General features: G+C 38.9%; 1 long non-coding RNA gene across 2 annotated transcripts; it reads right to left on the bottom strand.

Annotated features, from left to right (window-relative positions):
* Positions 1–2617: 2617 nt before the first annotated feature.
* LOC133892009 (uncharacterized) lies at positions 2618–5485 on the bottom strand. Of its 2 annotated transcripts, XR_009904335.1 has the most exons (7): positions 5281–5484; positions 4680–4772; positions 4348–4542; positions 4177–4243; positions 3979–4101; positions 3435–3496; positions 2618–3064 (listed from the first exon to the last, which is right to left on the bottom strand). It is a non-coding gene; the product is annotated as an uncharacterized LOC133892009 (long non-coding RNA). The 2 variants fall into 2 exon arrangements; XR_009904334.1 differs by having other exon boundaries at positions 4348–4772; positions 5281–5485.
* Between the last annotated feature and the right edge of the window lie 266 nt (positions 5486–5751).

The following is a 5751-nucleotide window of genomic DNA, read 5'->3' as shown; positions in this document are numbered from 1 at the left end:
CTTCAGTTTGTGGCTATCATATGAGTAAATATCATAAAACTATACTTTTTTTGTTTAACTATCATAAAACTACATTTTTCCCCTCATATTTTATAAAACTACACTTATTTTGTACCATATTATCATAAAACTACACTTCTTTTGGTTTAACTATCACAAAACTATACTTTTTCCCTTCTATTTCATAAAATCACACTTACTTTGCATCACTTTATCATAAAACTACACTTCTTTTTGTTTAACTATCACAAAATTACATTTCTATTATTGTGAACAAATCTGACAAGATGGACCCATATGTCATATTTACAGGCTTCAACCATCACCGTTTTGCTAACGCCATATTACAATTACTTGCCAAGTTAGTAAATCCTATGTGGCCTTTGAGCTCCTTCTCTTGAAAGTTACCGATCTGGTGTGAGATGAATTCCTGAGTTCGAAAAATTGGTGATGGTGGGGGTTGGTGTGACACCATTTGGGCGGCACCATTCCAAGAGCTATTGATTTAGCCATGTCGGTAAATATTGAGGGCTGAAGCCTGTAAGTATAACGCGTAGGCCCATCTTGTCAGATCTGTTCACAGTAACAAAAATGTAATTTTGTGATATTCACCCCTATCATATTGCTAGAAGAATCTGGACCATAGATAATATAATATTTTGAGTACTCCTTAGGGAATTTCAAATAATGACATTAGAAATATCGGTAGGCTACTAAGAACAGAGTTAATTAATATAAATCTACCCCTAGTTGATATGTGTTTGCCTTTCCAACTGCTCAATATCGTCTCAAACCTTTCTTCAAATTTCCTCTAATTTATATGGCGTAAGTTGTGATGATGCATGGGGATGCCTAAATATCTGATGCGAGATGATCCAAATTCGCATCCAAATATATGTGTATATTGTTCCTCAAATTCCTTTACCTCCTCATAGCATAAAATTTCACTCTTATAAAAGTTGATCTTATGTAGTTCTCAAAGTCAATTTTTAGAATTACTCTGTTTAACTTTTTCTTATGTAGTTCATGAATAGTCTTATAAAAGATTATCACTCCTTTCATAGTATTATGACCAGGTATGAACACATCTGTGTAGGTCGTACTACTTTTTGTCTGTAGTGCATGATGCCATTCTAATATAAGTGCCAACAACTTCCATGGAGATACAGTACATCTGCAAATTCAGCCACTATAAATATTAATCACCATCCAGCAATAATTAGTTTAGTGAAGGATCTCTATCTACGGTGCATATATAGTAGTCTGCACTGGCAGAAAAAATTGAGAGAAGACCAAATCAAGAGATGAATATAGTTGACATCGTAGTACTAGTACGTGCATGGGATGCATTGGGGAAGAATAATGTTGTCGAACAGAAGCTTGCTGATACTGTGCCGCTTAGATCAGACTCCAGACCAGTGACCATGAGTACACGGCGTGCAGTCTAATTTGCCACTCCAAGACAGGCCATTAGCAGGGAGCTGCACCATGAAAATGTCCACTCCCATGACGGCAATGTGTGCAGCATGCTCTCTCATTTTTGTTGGGGTGGGCAACAGAGGTGAAAATGCAAAGTATGCCCTCTCGTGACAAAATATGCCTGGTGATAAAAAAGGAAACCTACAGCACACCAAAAAGTTGATTTATAGTAGCATATAAGAACATCCACATGAACTTCTTATGTTAACAATTATTTTAAACAGTGAATTATTAAAACACGTAAAAATAAGGTGGGGGGGGGGGGAGTTAGCACGTTGCTCGTTCCAAACTTTGGTCTTGAATTTGAATTCCAAAGGATGTTTGCACCTTCTTGTTGTCATGGTTACTCGAAAAAAAATACCAAATTTTTTTAAAAATGGAATACTAAGCCTATATAGTTTAGAGTTAGATGAATTAGTTAGAGATGTGAAGGTTTTGCAGAGTATAAATGTTCCTTCCTTCACATTGCAAATTTGAGATTCTAGAGTGTCAAGGCAGAGCCACTATTCTACATAGTTCTATGAATTGATTTCTCTATTCTGTTTATGTACTTGTATTTAGTATAGCTTTTTTTAAAATGAACGGCACATGACAGTACCTGTTTCTATTGATACTAGTTACGTGCCCGTGCGTTGCAACGGGATGGAGGACCGGAGAACGTGAGGGGAGCGAATGAACGACACAGACAATCCCACATGTCGGCGCACACGGATGAAGGACGACGATGCTTCATGTGGGCAAGCGAGCGCAATTGAATGGGCAATCTGCGTCCGATCATCTGACTGTGGTGGACGAAAGAATTCTTGTAGTTCTTTTTAAGTAGTAGAGATTTACAACACCGTACAACTTTAAATTTGTATGACGCTCGTGTAAAGAAGAAAATAGTGAACATAATACCTCATTTTGTCTCTCCTCTTTTCTCTTTCTCCGTTCAATCTTGGATTTATCTCGTGAAGATAGCCAGGATCCCTCGAATACATCAGGTTGCTTTTTTTTTTGAAGCGACATTGTTGTTCATTCTCTCATTCATACGTAACGGAGTAACAGGACTTCGCACGGCTTGTTTAGATTTCACAAGACCATGCTTTCAAGTTTTTCACAAAGCTTACTGCAGACCTATATTGAAATGGAAACAAAATACATCTAAAGTCTTCTGCATAAAAATCTGAATCAAACAAACTCTGTATACATTTTCCGAATGCAAGCCTTGTTTAATGGCTCTCTGTAGATCTTATAATATGGAGCGAAAAAATGTAGCAGCACAAAAATGATGAATAGAGGATAACCATAAGCAATGAAAGACATTGTGATTGGTCCCGACTCCTCAAAGAAGGCAAATTGCAGATATCCTCAGGGGGCAGTTCCATTTTGATGATAACGAATCATGCTATCTCACAAAATGTTACCACTAAATAAAGTCATTTGGGTCCCCAAAACAACACATCGGAGTGCTGCTCACAGTAGTTTCTGGAAAGTTTCCATGAGACTCCATTGTCCAGGACAACACAATGGACTTAACACTTTGGCTATGACACTTGTAGAAATTTGCGATACCTTATCCTAGATGCATTCTCTCAAGATATACCTAAAATAGAAACAAATGTTAATGGTTGGTGTCTTCTGAATTGGAAACGAATGTTTCTTTGCATTACAGGGTATGAGAATAAAAAAGGCAGTTAGAAGTTATGAGAATCTGATACAATTCAATTTAATTTGGAAAGACCCCAACTTTTACTTCAAGGAAAATGAAACAAGCTACAGGGAAATGAAAGCCATCTTCTGATGGTCTCAAGTTAAAATATATGTCATGCTATACGTTTTCATATTCTTCATGATCCAATGGTCTGGTCAAAGTATTGCTGAGATTATTGTGAAACCATAACAGTGAGTGTTCTAAATTAATCTCTAAACATTTATGTACAGGAAAAGTAGTTAAAAATATTTCAAATACCTACCCTGAAATCATCAACAGCTCGTTGGTCTATCCCAGGTAAATCAATCAGTTTTAATGGGGGAGCTGAAAAGAAAACAAGGAAGTACCATAAGAAATTTTTACACAGCACCACAGCAAAATAAAAGGCAAACTAACAAAAGCACATTTAGTACAAAAATTAAGCATAGGGTTCATCAAGACATCAACAGTAGAACATCAAGACACTAAAGAAATATAAAGAATTGGATCGCTCGCATTTCAGCAATTACACACATCCAACGATTCTCTTGTTATTTTCTTCCACAACGAATACAATGCTAAATGATCCCAGTTATTATTTCATCATTTTTACATGACTTAAATTACTAATGAAACAAAAAAAAAATCAGTTCTAGGTTTGCCAAAATGACTCAACTACTCGCAATCGCAGACAAACCTGTGCTCGTGCGCAGCTTGAGATAAATTATCAGAAAAAGGAACAACTCATAATTAAACATGCTCCAAAGTCCAAACTATTCTGTGGCAGTTCATAACACAAAAGTTGACAAGATATGCTGAAGCCTTACAGCCGAGAGGCCTCCAGAAAAGAGTGCAAATGCGAAATCCGCTCTCTGGTTGATCAGCTGCAGCCTCAAGGAGCATTTGCCACTCTTATTGTAGGCATCATTCTTGAAGTTTGCAAACTGGAACTGCAGGTAACTTACTCACCAAATTTCAGTATCTGATCCATGTCATGTAATGTAAGATGGTAGAACAATACCAACCTTTATCGGTGCAGTGCACAGCAAAGGCGGGAGATCCCCGTAATTTTAAGGCTGGCAGATTTCAGAGCTGAACATATGAAGAGATGAAATTGCATCATCTGGTTGCTTAATCTCTGAAGCCTACAACTAAAGGGAGGTAAAGTGCAGCACATTTCATCCTTTGCAGCTTACCTGAAACTTGAAGGAGAGAAGACGCTGATCCAATCGTCGTCCGAAGGATTCGGATGTGAGGATTCTCAATCTGCTTATCATGTTTTGTTACTGGAGCTCGAGTGAACAACTCCTCTTCATGTTTCTCTTGCTGCTCTGTCTGTCCCATGTACTTCACAAATTCCATGCTTTCATCACCCATCGTTGCCTTCCACTCTAATATTGCATAAACATGTCATTTAGCTTGAAAAATAGAACAAGTAGCAGAGTCGACAAACCTCTTCAGGTCTATCAAGAGCATCATCTATTATCTCTTTAAGGTAAGAACTTTCTGTTGCCATTAGTGCTATCACTTTATCTCTCCTTGAAGCTTGTTTATGGCGCTTGTCCTCATCATCCATACTTGCAGGCATAAATTTTGGAGGGTGGTAATTACTATTATTGTCCTAAAGCCAAAGAGTTATACATCAGATAAAAAAGAGTTGTATAAACTGAACATGTGACAGTAGCTGAGAAATGAACAATACTGATCTGAATAATTTTAACAAAAAATATTGCACTTAGCACTCTAGTAGTATATCACAAACTTATGGAAAGATGAAAAAAAAATGTGACAATTATGCATCTCAGGCATGTTGAACAAGATTCATAGACCACCATGTTAGAAATTAGGTACAAATATGTCAGAAGGGCTTAATGTGATTATACCAAATTATGCAATCAAGGGACATTACACCTTATCACACTGACAACTATGTTACAAAGAACAACCTATATAACTATATTGGTGGCAAATATGGGTATATTTGGTCCTACTGTGAATCATGTGACAGTTATCGATCCATGTTTGGGCTAAACCAACAGACTAATGCTACGTTTCAAGATTTCAAGTGCAGACAAGTTAGTGAATACAATTTCACAAAGTAAGTTCACGTAGGTGGGCTGTGCACACACAAAAGGAAGCATGAATCAATTGACGTAGATGCGCTTGTCGAGGCTGAGTCGTATCAGATCCAGCGGCTCCTTCCCCGTGATCTCCTCCTCCACCGCTGTCATTGCCTCCTGCCGCTCGCGTGCCCATATCACGGTGAAGGATCTGATACAGAACAGATACAATATGTGCGTAAGATGTGAAAAAATCCATCCATCCAACCTCGGCAACAACGGTGATGACGATGGCCCTGGCGGCGACGACCATCGTGCGACGCGTGGCGACGAGAGGTGGAGAGGAGTCCTGGTGCGCGGGCTCGTCGGCGAACGGGATGAACCGGTGCCAAGGACAGAGAAGAAAGGGGAAAAAAAGGTGGGGATGGCGATGCTCATCGGCGTTCGCGACGCGGAAGGCGGTGACGGTCTTCAGCTCGAGCTCCGGTTGGGAAAAGTGGCGGCGGCGGCTTGTGGAGGCACAAGGGCGACCGGGATCTA

Source organism: Phragmites australis, chromosome 15 (assembly GCF_958298935.1).
Source record: "Phragmites australis chromosome 15, lpPhrAust1.1, whole genome shotgun sequence".
NCBI classification, from domain to species: domain Eukaryota; kingdom Viridiplantae; phylum Streptophyta; class Magnoliopsida; order Poales; family Poaceae; genus Phragmites; species Phragmites australis.
Note: the sequence above shows the minus strand (reverse complement) of the source record. Positions and strands in the feature narration are given on the sequence as shown.